Source organism: Aquarana catesbeiana, linkage group LG11 (assembly GCF_042186555.1).
Source record: "Aquarana catesbeiana isolate 2022-GZ linkage group LG11, ASM4218655v1, whole genome shotgun sequence".
NCBI lineage: Eukaryota > Metazoa > Chordata > Amphibia > Anura > Ranidae > Aquarana > Aquarana catesbeiana.
In genome coordinates this window covers 21,327,206-21,340,288 of record NC_133334.1, presented here as the reverse complement: position 1 = coordinate 21,340,288, position 13,083 = coordinate 21,327,206, and the positions used below count along the sequence as shown (strand labels likewise).

Genomic DNA, 13,083 nt, shown 5'->3' with positions numbered 1-13,083 from the left:
CCTACATTCACTATATCTGGTCTCCCCAGGAGCCTACATTCACTATATCTGCTCTCTCCAGGAGCCTGCATTCACTATATCTGGTCTCCCCAGGAGCCTACATTCACTATATCTGGTCTCCCCAGGAGCCTACATTCACTATATCTGCTCTCTCCAGGAGCCTGCATTCACTATATCCGGTCTCCCCAGGAGCCTACATTCACTATATCCGGTCTCCCCAGGAGCCTGCATTCACTATATCTGGTCTCCCCAGGAGCCTACATTCACTATATCTGCTCTCTCCAGGAGCCTGCATTCACTATATCCGGCTCCCCAGGAGCCTACATTCACTATATCTGGTCTCCCCAGGAGCCTGCATTCACTATATTTGGTCTCCCCAGGAGCCTACATTCACTATATCTGGTCTCCCCAGGAGCCTGCATTCACTATATTTGGTCTCCCCAGGAGCCTACATTCACTATATCTGCTCTCTCCAGGAGCCTGCATTCACTATAGCTGGCCTGGTCTCCCACAGTACAGTTTGCCTAGTGGTAGCACCGGCCCTGAGGGTGGCTCCATAGGCCGCTGCAGGAGAAAGGAGTCAACCCGAAACAGGAAAACAGCGGTCATGGCACCAGAATAAACTGGAACATAGGTAAGGATTAAAGCTAAAGACACCTCATACTCAGTAAGTGATTAAATCAGCTGCTGATTATGCAGAGTGTTTAACCACTTGTCTACAGGGCACTTTTACCCCCTTCCCGCCCAGGATAATTTTCAGCTTTCAGCGCTGTCACACTTTGAATAACAATTGAGTGATCATACAACACTGTACCCATATGATATTTTTATGAGAAGCATAGAGCTTTTTTTTGGTGGTATTTAATCACCACTGTTTTTTTTTTTTTTTTTGCTAAACAAATGAAAAAAGACCAAACATTTTGAAATTAAATTCCCTTTTTCTTCATTTCTGTTATACAATTTTGCAAATAGGTAATTTTTCTTCTTCACTGATATGCGCTGTTGAGGCTGCACTGATGGGCACTGATAGGGAGCGTTAATGGGCACTGATGAGGCTGCACTGATGAGGTGGCACTGATGGGCACTGATAGGCTGCATTGATGGGCACTGATGAGGCTGCACTGATGAGGTGGCACTGATGAGGCTGCACTGATGGGCACTGATAGGGTGCATTAATTGGCACTGATGAGGCTGCACTGATGAGGTGGCACTGATGGGCACTGATAGGCAGCACTGATAATCAGGGCACTGATGAGGCTGCACTGATAGGTGGCACTAATGGGCAATGATTATCAGTGTAAATGTCCCCTGTAACTGGAAAGCTGGTTATCGGCTTTCCTTTCCGCAGACACTGACAGTGCAGAGCAAAGGAAATGCCGATAACCATTTTTTGTTTACATGTGATCAACTGTGATTGGACACAGCCGATCACATGGTAAAGAGCCTACGTCATCAGCTCTTTACCCTGATCGATGATGCGCTGTAGATGTGCGCCGTCAATAAATTTGTTTTGTTTCGTTCCGTTGCGTTTCGTATTGAAATGGATTTGTAATTCGTGTCCGAAATTCAATTCAGATTCGTACGAAATATGAATTTTCGTAACAATAACGAAAGTTTGTTATGATAAATTTATCATTATGAGGGGTTAATTTTGTTTATTGAAAATCTTACAAACAACAACTTATATACAATAAAACCATAATAAATAAATAAAACATATTTACAAAATAATTGAATATGATAATACAAAATAAGAACATAATAAATGGTACAAACCAAATTGCGCACAACACAATCCCTATGGGAGAGCCAGACTAAGGAACATCACCGTCACCATGCATGGAGCCTTTTATCAAAAATATATTACATCTTGAAAATCTAGGGGAGTGAATCAAGAATACAAAGAAAAGCCGCACACCCCGAGATCGAGATCAATAGGCAGCAGCTACAGAGTCCTGATATTCCTCCACGCCCTTATCCAGGCCTCCTGCTGCCACCTGCCTTTCTCAAGACCCCGAATCTTCCCAACCTCACCCAGAATGTCCTGCACCACCACTTCGACAGGGAGGATTTTACTCCGTAAGGATACCTGACACCGTGCACTCCACGTGAAATAACGGACTACTAGACTAACTAAAAAAAGTGTTTCCAAATCATAATCCCGACGAGTCTGGAATGCCCCATACACCCACTCTGCATAACTCATATGGGGGAGGAAGGGTATACTCAGAGCCCTCCCCACCCTCTTGTACACCTCTATATTAAAAGGGCATTGAAGTAGAAAGTGATCCATGGATTCCACCACTCCTCCACACTCCACTCTCGGGCAGCCCCTATCACTCATGGAAAGAAACTTCAAGTTGCCCTTCACATATAGTTTTCCATGAAAGGCAAGCCAAGCCTGATCCCTAAACTTCATTGGGATTCTCTCCAAATTAATCAATCGCAAACCCACCCCCAAAACCAGGCTTGGGCAATCCCTCAAGGCCAGTGGCTCGCAAAAAGCAGAACTCATGATCCGCTTCTCAAGAAGTTTCCTTGGAAGAGATTTGACTTCTCCTGCTGTTACTTGCCACTGCCGAAGCATTTTCAAACACGGGGCAACATAAGCCGGGAGATTATGAGGGGTCCCACCATCCCTGTGCTGTGCTGACTTCCTGGGTTTTTAACTTTTAGTTTTGTTAACTTTGCGTAACAATAACGAAAGTTCGTTATGATAAATTTATCCGAAGTTCGTAAACAAAATTTCGTATTTCGTACAAAATTCGTATGCATAAAAAAATTCGTATTTCGGATCCTTACGAATGTACAAATTTTCTGAAATTTGTACGAATTTCCGATTTGTACGAAACTAATCACACGTGTCTAATGCGCTGTGGGACACAACTTGCCACCGATCGCCGCGCTGCAGGCTCACATGCGTGGCAAGAAGGGGGAGGGAATCCACCTGGAGGGACGAAAGGACCGCCCAGCCATTCTGCTGTAGGCCGGGCGGGAACTGGTTAATATCACTTTCCATGCCTACTAAAACAATGTGTCAGTGTAACACTTTCATGTATTTATTACCGCCCACAGAGATCACAATACTTCCCTTGACAATCTGCCGCAGGCTGATGACATCATCTCTGCCTAGGCAAAGTCATTGGACCTGAGCTTTAGGATTTCTCATGTCCTCAAGTTGTAAAGCGCTACGTAAACTGTTGGCGCTATATAAATACTGTATTATAATAATAATAATAATAATGTATGCGCAAAAAACGGCAAAGGTTTATTTATTTCAGGTACTTATAACTTCTGCAATTGCCGTCTTTGTGCATGCATCTGGGGGGGAAGGACACACATATATCATTTTTGCCTAACTGAGAAACAACAATTAAGCGCTGCTTTGCATTGCAAATAAATGTCACAAAAAAAAACAAAAAAAAACGAATAATAATAACCACCTGCCGACCGCCCTAGAGCAGATTTACTGAGAAGAAAAAAAGAAAAAAGAATGTAAACACCGTAGAGCTCCTTCCTGTCAGCAGGGATGTGATGAATTTTTTTCCCCCCTGCAAAGCACATCCAACAGTAAAAACACCACACTGTGTACAAATAAACATGGTTTAGGCACACATTTGAACCTTTGGTTCGCCCTAGAGGTTTAACCCCTTCCCTGCCAGTGTCATTAGTACTGCGGAAGTGTATATTTTTTACCATTGATCAATGTATTGGTGTCACTGGTCCCCAAAACGTGTCAGGTTGTCCGCCACAATATCGCAGTCCCGCAATAAGTCGCCGATCGCCGCTGTTACTAGTATAAAAATAAATAAATAAAAATTCCAGTATATATTCCATAGTTTGTTGACGCTAAAACTTTTGTGCAAACCAATCAATATACGCTTATTGGGATTTTTTTTTTTTTTTTTTACCAAAAATATGTAGCAGAATACGTTTTGGTATAAATTGCTGAAAAAATGCTGAAAAAATGTGATTTTTAAAAAAAAAATTTGGATATGTTTATAGCAGAAAGTAAAAAAAAAATTGTATTTTTTTTTACTTCTAAATTGTCGTTTTTCTTTGTTTATAGCGCAAAAAATAAAAACCGCAGAGGTGATCAAATGCTACCAAAAGAAAGCTCTATTTGTGGGGAAAAAAGGACATCAATTATATTTGGGTACAACGTCGAATGCCCACACAATTGTCAGTTAACCACTTCCATACAGGGCATTTTCACCCCCTTCCTGCCCAAGCCAATTTTCAGCTCTCAGCGCTGTCGCACTTTGAATAACAATTGCGCGGTCATACAACACTGTACCCAAATTAAATTTTTATCATTTTTTCCCCACTAATAGAGCTTTCTTTTGGTGGTATTTGATCACCCCTGTGGTTTTTATTTCTTGCGCTATAAACAAAACCAGAGTGACAAGTTTGAAAAAAACACAATAATTTTTACTTTTTGCTATAATAAATATCCAAATTTTTTTTTTTAAACACATTTTTTCCTCAGTTTAGGCCGATACGTATTCTTTTACATATTTTTGGTAAAAAATATCGCAATAAGCGTATATTTATTGGTTTGCGCAAAAGTTATAGCGTCTACAAAATAAGGGGATAGATTTATAGCATTTTTATTATTATTTTTTTTTTTTTACTAGTAATGGCGGCGATCTGCGATTTTTATCGTGTCTGCGATATTGCGGCGGACAGATCGGACACTTTTGACACATTTTTGGGACCATTCACATTTATACAGCGATCCGTGCTATAAAAATGCACTGATTACTGTATAAATGTGACTGGCAATGAAGGGGTTAACCAGGGGGGGCGCTGTAGGGGTTAATTATGTTCCTAGGGAGTGATTGTAACTGTAGGGGGAGGGGACTCACAAGGGGAGGAGACGGATCGGCGTTCCTCTGTACAGGGAACACACCATCGATCTCCTCTCCTCTGACAGGACGTGGATCTGTGTGTTTACACACACAGATCCACGGTCCTGCTCAGTTACCGGGGCAATCGCGGGTGCCCGGCGGACATCGCGGCTGCCGGGCACGCGCAACGGGACACGAGCGACACGGGTGGTCTGGAAGGCCGTCACGTCATATGACGGCGGGCCAGGATAAAAGCTGCACCGTCCCGCCGTCATATGACGGTGGGCGGTGCAACAAGTGGTTAAAATAACACAGTGCCGTATAGCAAAAAAAGGCCTGATCATGAAGGGGGGGGGAGACCAAAAATATGTAGCAGAATACATACTGTATATACTGTACCTGATTTTGCATAGGAGAGCCACCCTGTGGGGGCGGACCGGAAGTGGTTAAAGAGGAGTTCTGCTTCCCCAGCAAAAAATGTAAGCTCAGCAGCTACACTTTTACTGTAGGACACTTACCTGTCCTGGAATCCAGCAATGTCGGTGCTCATTTCTTCAGTGTTGTCACGTGAAAAGATAGAAAAAATATTTACAAAAATGTGAGGGGTGTACTTACTTTTGTGAGATACTGTATTGGCCTAAATTTATGAAGAAATTTTTTTTTTTTTTTTTTTGGATATGTTTTATAGCAGAAGGTAAAAAATATGTTTTTTTTTGTTTTGTTTTGTTTTTTTCAGAATTGTCAGTCTTTTTGTTGTTAAAACTGCAGAGCTGACCAAATACCACCAAAAGAAAGCTCTATTTGTGGAGAAAAAAAGGACATAAATTGAATTTATGTACAGCCTTGAATGACCGTGCAATTGTCATTTAAAATAAAACAGTGCCATGTAGCAAACAAATGGCCTGGTCACGAAGGGGGGGGGGGGGGGGGGGGGTGTTAAATCTTCCTGGAGGTCTAGTGGATAATAATAAATAAATCAATGAATTTGAAAAAAAAAAATATATATATATATATACTGTATATGTGTGTATATATATATATATATATATATATATATCTATATATATATATATATATATATATCTATATATAGATATATATAATATATATATCTATATATATAGATATAGATATATATCTATATATATAGATATATATATCTATATATAGATATATATATCTATATATAGATATATATATCTATATATAGATATAGATATATATATCTATATATATAGATATATATATCTATATATATATTGTTTTTGTTTTTTTACAAAACAGTACTTTGTTTATACTTATCCCAGATGTTGTGATAAAACTTGGCAGGCTGCCTGAATTTTGTACTTTTTTATATACACACACATTTAGGGCTTGTTCACACATGTGCGTGCAAAATCGCGTGATTTCCTTCACTACATGAAAACACGCTGCCTTCTGCAGACGCACGTGTGTACTAATAATTCTTAATGGCACCCCCCACGCATCTGGCAAACGCACGCGTTTTTACGCCTGCCAAAACGCATGGTACCACTGGGCCATGCAGTATGCTGCAGCGTGATTTTAAGAATCATATCTGCCCTGTTTTTTTCACGTTTTTTACGCACGTAGGGCAGCCCATTGAAATGAATAGGCTGCCCTAAATGCGACGTGTGGGAACTCTCGAAAAAAAAACGCAAGCACGCGGAGGCAAGGTAACGCGACGCTTGCTTAAGGGTGAAGGTCTGCTTTAAGTAGGAAGCAGAAATTGCTTATTTAATAAAGAAGATCTGATCACCTCCAACACAGATAACATTACAAACTGTGCAGAGAAAACATTTCTTTTTAATTACTAATACAACGATGAGCTCAATGAATGTGAACCGGATTTTCTTGTTCCTGCAGACCTGGCTAACCTTGAGTATCATCATCTCAGCTGCTGAGTGTTGCTGTAATATGAAATGTTCATCTATTATTCAAATACAATATTTCCATGTGATGACTGTACAAATGTATTCACTTACCTGCCTAACCAGTTCATGGAAACAGGGAACCTTTTATGTACATTACGCCGACACTACCCTAGAATCCTAGAATAGGAAGCGTTTCCTTTATTCTTCCTCCATTGATCAGATATATTGCCTCTGATGATGTAGGTGATGAATCCATTAGAATGATCCTTATGTACTTCTCATTGATGATCCTTTATGGAATATCAACCCCACCTAAAAATATAAAGTACCACCAAACCACACAATGGTATAATATTCCTCCTGATCATACCTTTTAGAAAATGATTTTTAATCATTCTGAGTTTATGGATGAGTTCTGGGACTAGTTAAAAAAAGGTATCAATATTAAAATATTAATATATTATTAATAATATATTCCATTAAGGAGTAATAATGAGACGAAGAGTCTTGAATAAATATTGAATCGCAGACTGGTGATGAGCATAAATATGGAGATGTTTATGATTTTTTTTTTTTGTGTGTGTAGTTTTGGTTATTTGAGGAAAATGTTTTGATGTGTCTTTTAAAGTGGTTGTAAACTCTCCCCCACAACTTTGTCCCATGTAAATCAGCATAAAAAACCCTAATGAACACTGCTTGTAGATATCTCCTTACTTGCTTAAGTGGTGTTCCGGCCGAAATTATACTTTTTAAATAAAAATACCCCTATAATACACAAGCTTAATGTATTCTAGTAAAGTTAGTCTGTAAACTAAGGTCTGTTTTGTTAGTTTATAGCAGTAGTTTGTTATTTTATAAACTTACAGCAGGCCGTGGCCATCTTAAGTGTGGGCATCTGAAGCCCAGAGGTGGAGGACTCGAGTCACATGACTTGACTCGAGTCAGACTCGAGTCACCTGTTTGAGGACTTGCGACTTTGACTTGTCACTAATGACTTGCGACTTGACTTTGACTTGGGCTATTTGACTTGCAATGACTTGGCACCACCAGTGCTGTGTCTTGGCCTAGGCAAAAGCCGCCCCCCCCCCTCACAAAAGAAAGCTCCCCCCAAGTCCCGGCTTCGGGGTAGATCAGTATTTTGACTTAATTTGTGACTTGACCAAAATAAATGACTTGACTTGACTTGCTTGACTTCTAGCAGGGACTCGACTTGACTTGCTTGCTTTTCACCACAGTAACTTGGGACTTGCTTGTGACTTGAAGGTTAAAGCGGGGGTTCACCCACACCGCCAAAAAAAAAAATATATTAAAAGCCAGCAGCTACAAATACTGCAGCTGCTGACTTTTAATACATGCCCACTCACCTGTCCCAGGGTCCAGCGATGTCGGCAGGGGACGCCGAGAACCCGCTCGGTTCTCGGCAGCTGCCGCCGCCATCCTAGGTGAGGGAATCAGGAAGTGAAGCGTTGCGGCTTCACTTCCCGGTTCCCTACAGCGCATGCGCGTCCCTAGTGGTCCCCGCTCTCTCCTGGGAGCTGTGTGTTCCCAGCAGACAGCGCGGTTGGGACAGGAAGAGGCATAGACTCCCAAATGTGAAACCGGAGGGGGGGAGGGTTCCGAAAAGCGGAAGTTCCATTTTTGTGTGGAACTCCGCTTTAAGACTTGAGACTTACTTGTGACTTGCACATGTGTGACTTACTCCCATCACTGCTGAAGCCAGACTGTATTTCTTCCTGGATCTCATCCTTGCAGATCTCGCACATGCTCAGTGCAGCACAAGCAGTGTAATAGGTTTCAGGTCAGGTTTCCATAGCAATGGCAGTGTCAGAGGAAGTTGCCGCCCCTTCCCAGAAGGGATTGCAAACAGGAAATGATGCGATGGGCTGCGGCCAGGGAGGAGGAAGTGAAAAATAAATACAGCAAGTATACAGTAGGTGCTGAGAAAAAAAATTTAAAAATATCCAATTCGTTTACAGTGCAGAGTTTAGTGAGGGATGCTGAAGAGTTGTAAAAGTGTGTGGAACTCCACTTTAGTATTGTTGTAATCCTTTTTGTTCTTTAGAATGACGTCACTGAGCATGCCTATATCTCCCCTGATTTATGGCACACTCTGTCTGTTGTCTATCTATTATCAGGACTTTCTACAGCACAACACTGAAATCCCACGAGACTGCATAATCACTCAGAGCTTCCTACTACACCCCATGTGACCATGTGACATCACATGGAGTGTAAGCCCGGGCATGGGACAGCATTACTGCAGTCTTATCAGCTGAAACTGATAAGACTGACATGAGCAAACACTAGATAATCGGCACAAGTAAATACTATGAAATAAAACAAGTCAGCTATGAGAAGGGTTGCCATAGAAACGTTGGATTCAGAAGGAGGCTTGGTTAACAGTACAGGAAGTGCTCAATGTAAGGGATGGAAATAGACTCTACTGTGGACTCAGAAAACAATACTTAAAGCGGAGTTCCAGATGCTCTCTTCCTTGCCTAGATGCTGACATGCCGTTTAAAAAAATTTAAATCGCCGTAATTACCTTTTATTTTTCTATTCTTCTTTGCACTTCCTGGTTCTCCTCCCGTGGGAGTAGGCGTGTTTCTAGCCTCTCCCAGACTCCTGGGAGCTAGTCTCAGGCTTCCCAGGATGCCACTGAGCATGTGCGGGAACGAGCGGTGAATGCTGGGAGCACAGCATTCACCACATCCAGGAAATAAATGCTTGTGGGCTTCAAATGCCCACAATGAAGATGGAAACCGCCTGCAGTGAATAATATAAGTTATTCTTTCCGACGAAATCTGACACAGGCGGACATATTACACACAATATGTGAGTATATAATGCTGAGAAGAAAAGTTTGTGAATTAACTCAAAAAAAAAAAAAAGGATAGATAGGTGGACCCCCGCTTTAAGATGGCGCTGCCTTACCCCTGGAAACAAGTTTTTTAAAGTTCCTTTAAACAGTAATATGCGATTTGGGCTTGATTACAGTGGTTATAGTTTGACAATTACTTATTATAATGGACTAAATGAAAAGAAGCATCAGAGTGGGAGAGTTTACTTCCTCTTTAAAATGTTGTATTATAAAAAACTAATAAAAAATTATTTGATTAGAAAAAACAAACAAACTTGAATTAGTTAACAAAAAGTCTTTATTAAAGCGTTTCTTCACTCTACAAACAAAAAATTTAAGGGGAAACAATGCTTATCAGCCCCACCCGGAGCTACATTTGGCACCTTTCAGTAGGGGAGGGAGGATCGGGCACCCGTCCCCAATTCCAAGAGACCTCGCCACAGCAAGATCACTCTGAAGTTCAGCCCCTCTCCTCCTTCCCTCGCCGCCGGGCCGTTCAGAAAGCGCAGCGCGCATGCGCATTTGAGAACCAGCTGCCAAGCCGAAAAGGCTTCACTGCCGGGTTCCCTTACTACAAATGGCGGAGGCAGCACCCGAGAGCTGGCGGAAACATCGGCTGGGGTGCCAACATCGCTGGATTCCAGGACAGGTAAGTGTCCTAATATTAACCACTTACGGACCGCCGCATGCCGATATACGTCCTAAGTTTGAAGAAGGATATCTTTGTTATGGCAGCAGCTAGCTGCCATAACCCCGGTATCCTCTTCTGCGGCCGGTGGTCCGCTTTCTGATAAGAGTGGTTTCTGCGGCGGATTCGCCACAAGATCACTTTTATCAGCGGCGGGAGAGGGCCCCCTCCCACCGTGCTCTGTTGTCCTCCGCCGCTTACCGGAGCCATCGGCAGCGGCGGAGGCGATCGGATGTTTCCCCTTGCTTGACATGGAGACGAGTGAGGGGAAGATGGCCCCCACCCGTCTCCATATAATTGCAGGGTGGAAGCGACGTCAAAACGTCACTCTTAAAGGGCCATTTTTTTTTTTTATTGCATTTTAGTGTAAATATGAGATCTGAGATCTTTTTGACCCCCCAGATCTCATATTTAAGAGGTCCTGTCATGCTTTTTTTCTATTACAAGGGATGTTTACATTCCTTGTAATAGGAATAAAAGTGACACAATTTTTTTTTATTTAAAAGAACAGTGTAAAAATAAAAAATAAAAGGTAAAATAAATAAGAAATAAAAACATTTTTAAATGCGTTCGTCCCGCTGATCTCGCATGCAAAAGCGAACGCATACGCGACTTGCGCCCGCATATGAAAACTGTGGTCAAACCACACATGTGAGGTATCGCTGCGATCAGTAAAGTGAGAGCAATAATTCCAGCCCTAGACCTCTGTAACTCAAAACATGCAACCAGTAGACATTTTTTTAAACGTTGCCTATGGTGATTTTTAAGGGTAAAATTTTGTCGCCATTCCACAGTGCGCAATTTTGAAGCGTGACATGTTGGGTATCAATTTACTCGGCGTAACATTATCTTTCACAATATAAAAAAAAATTGGGCTAACTTTACTGTTGTCTTATTTTTCGAATTAAAAAAATAGATTTTTTACAAAAAAAGTGCGCTTGTAAGACCGCTGCGCAAATACGGTGTGACAGAAAGTATTGCGATGACCGCCATTTTATTCTCAAGGGTGTTAGAAAAAAAAATTTATAATGTTTGGGGGTTCTAAGTAATTTTCTAGTAAAAAAAACTGTTTTTAACTTGTAAACAACAAATCTCAAAAAAGAGGCTCGGTTCTTAAGCGGTTAAAAGTCAGCAGCTATGGTATGTGTAGCTGCTGACTTAGAATTTTTTGCTGGGGAAGTGGAACTTCTCTTTAACCACTTCCCGTCTGCCCCTACAGGGTGGCACTCCTATGCAAAATCATGTACAGTACATGTGATTCTGCACTTCTGCCTGCAGGGGGCGCACACGCTCCCGGCACCCGATCTGCGGGTGCCGGGCACTCAATGTCCTCTGGCACCCACTGATTGTCTGCAATACACAGAGAACTGAGATATGCCTATATAAAGAAGGCATATCTCAGTTCTGACAGATGGGGGGGTTGTAGGGATTCCGTGTTCCCGCAAAGGGGAATAAAATCCATCACTTCCCCTAGTGCCACACTGTAAACACAAAAACACTGGAATGTTTAACTCCTCCCCCAGCCAGTATCATTAGTGCAGTGACAGTGCGTATTTGTAGCACTGATCACTGTTGTAGTGTCACTGGTTCCCACAAAGTGTCAAAAGTGTCAGTTAGTGTCAGAATGTCCACCGCAATAACGCAGTCCTGCTACAATTTGCTGATTGCCGCTGTTCTGTCAAAATAGCCAATTCAGCAAAATCTCCAATTACGTCACTTCCTGTTACTGTAAACCATCAGTAATTGTAGATCAAGCATCAGTAATTGGAGATTTCGGTGACTTTCTGTTTTGACACCACACCGGCAACCGTATACGCTCCGGTACACGGTATTATGAGCAGACATGGATAGTCCGCTCCGATACTAACCAACAAAATGGCCGCCTCCAAAGCTGCATCAACTTTTTCCTCGTTACCCACTGTTGTGTCAAAACAACAAAGTGTTTATGTACCGGCGTGTATACGGTTGCCAGTGTTGTGTCAAAACAGCAAGTTGTCAAAATCTCACAAATATTGATGGTTTACAGTAAGAGGAAGTGACAAAATTGTAGATCTTGATAAATTTTGACAGAACACCGCCATTACTAGTATAAAACACTAAATAAATGAAAATTCCATAAATATATCCCACAGTTTGTAGATGCTATAACGCTCGCGTAAACCAATCAATACACGCTTATTGGGATTTTTTTTTTACCAAAGACATGTAGCAGAATACATTTTGGCCTAAATTATGAAGATAATTTATGACGAAATTAGATTTTTTTTGTTGTTTTTTAATGGATATGTTTTATAAGAGAAAGTAAAAAATATTGGGTTTTTTTTTTTTTTTTCCTTCAAAAATTGACGGTCTTTTTTTTGTTTATAGCTCAAAAAATAAAAACCGCAGAGGTAATCAAATACTAGACATGTGCAATTAGTTTCGTCCCAAATTAGTTTTTTAACGAATTTCGACAAATTAGTTTAACAAATTTTTCCGAATATTCGTAAATTCGATTATTTGAAAATTTGTAAGTTTGAAATTTGAAAATCCAAAAACCTGAAAATGCGAAAATCTGAAATAATAACTAACTATTAAATTATAGGTATTGTAATTTCCTTTCAAAGTGAATGTAACAAATGTATCCAAAGTTACGACTTATCCAAAATAACAAATGCCGTATCTAAATGAATGTAATGTAATGCATTAATAATAATAAATAATTCAAATAGCAACAATAGTAATAATTAAAATGTTTTATTATTATTTATTATTAATTTATTCTGTTCTAATTGTTTAGATGCAGCATTCGTT

At 40.9% G+C, this 13,083-nt stretch overlaps 1 protein-coding gene across 1 annotated transcript in view; it reads left to right on the top strand.

Moving 5' to 3' along the window:
• The window catches only part of DHCR7 (7-dehydrocholesterol reductase), a 47,486-nt gene that overhangs the window by 16,261 nt on the left and 18,142 nt on the right, over positions 1-13,083 (top strand). The gene's annotated exons all lie outside the window — the stretch shown is intronic.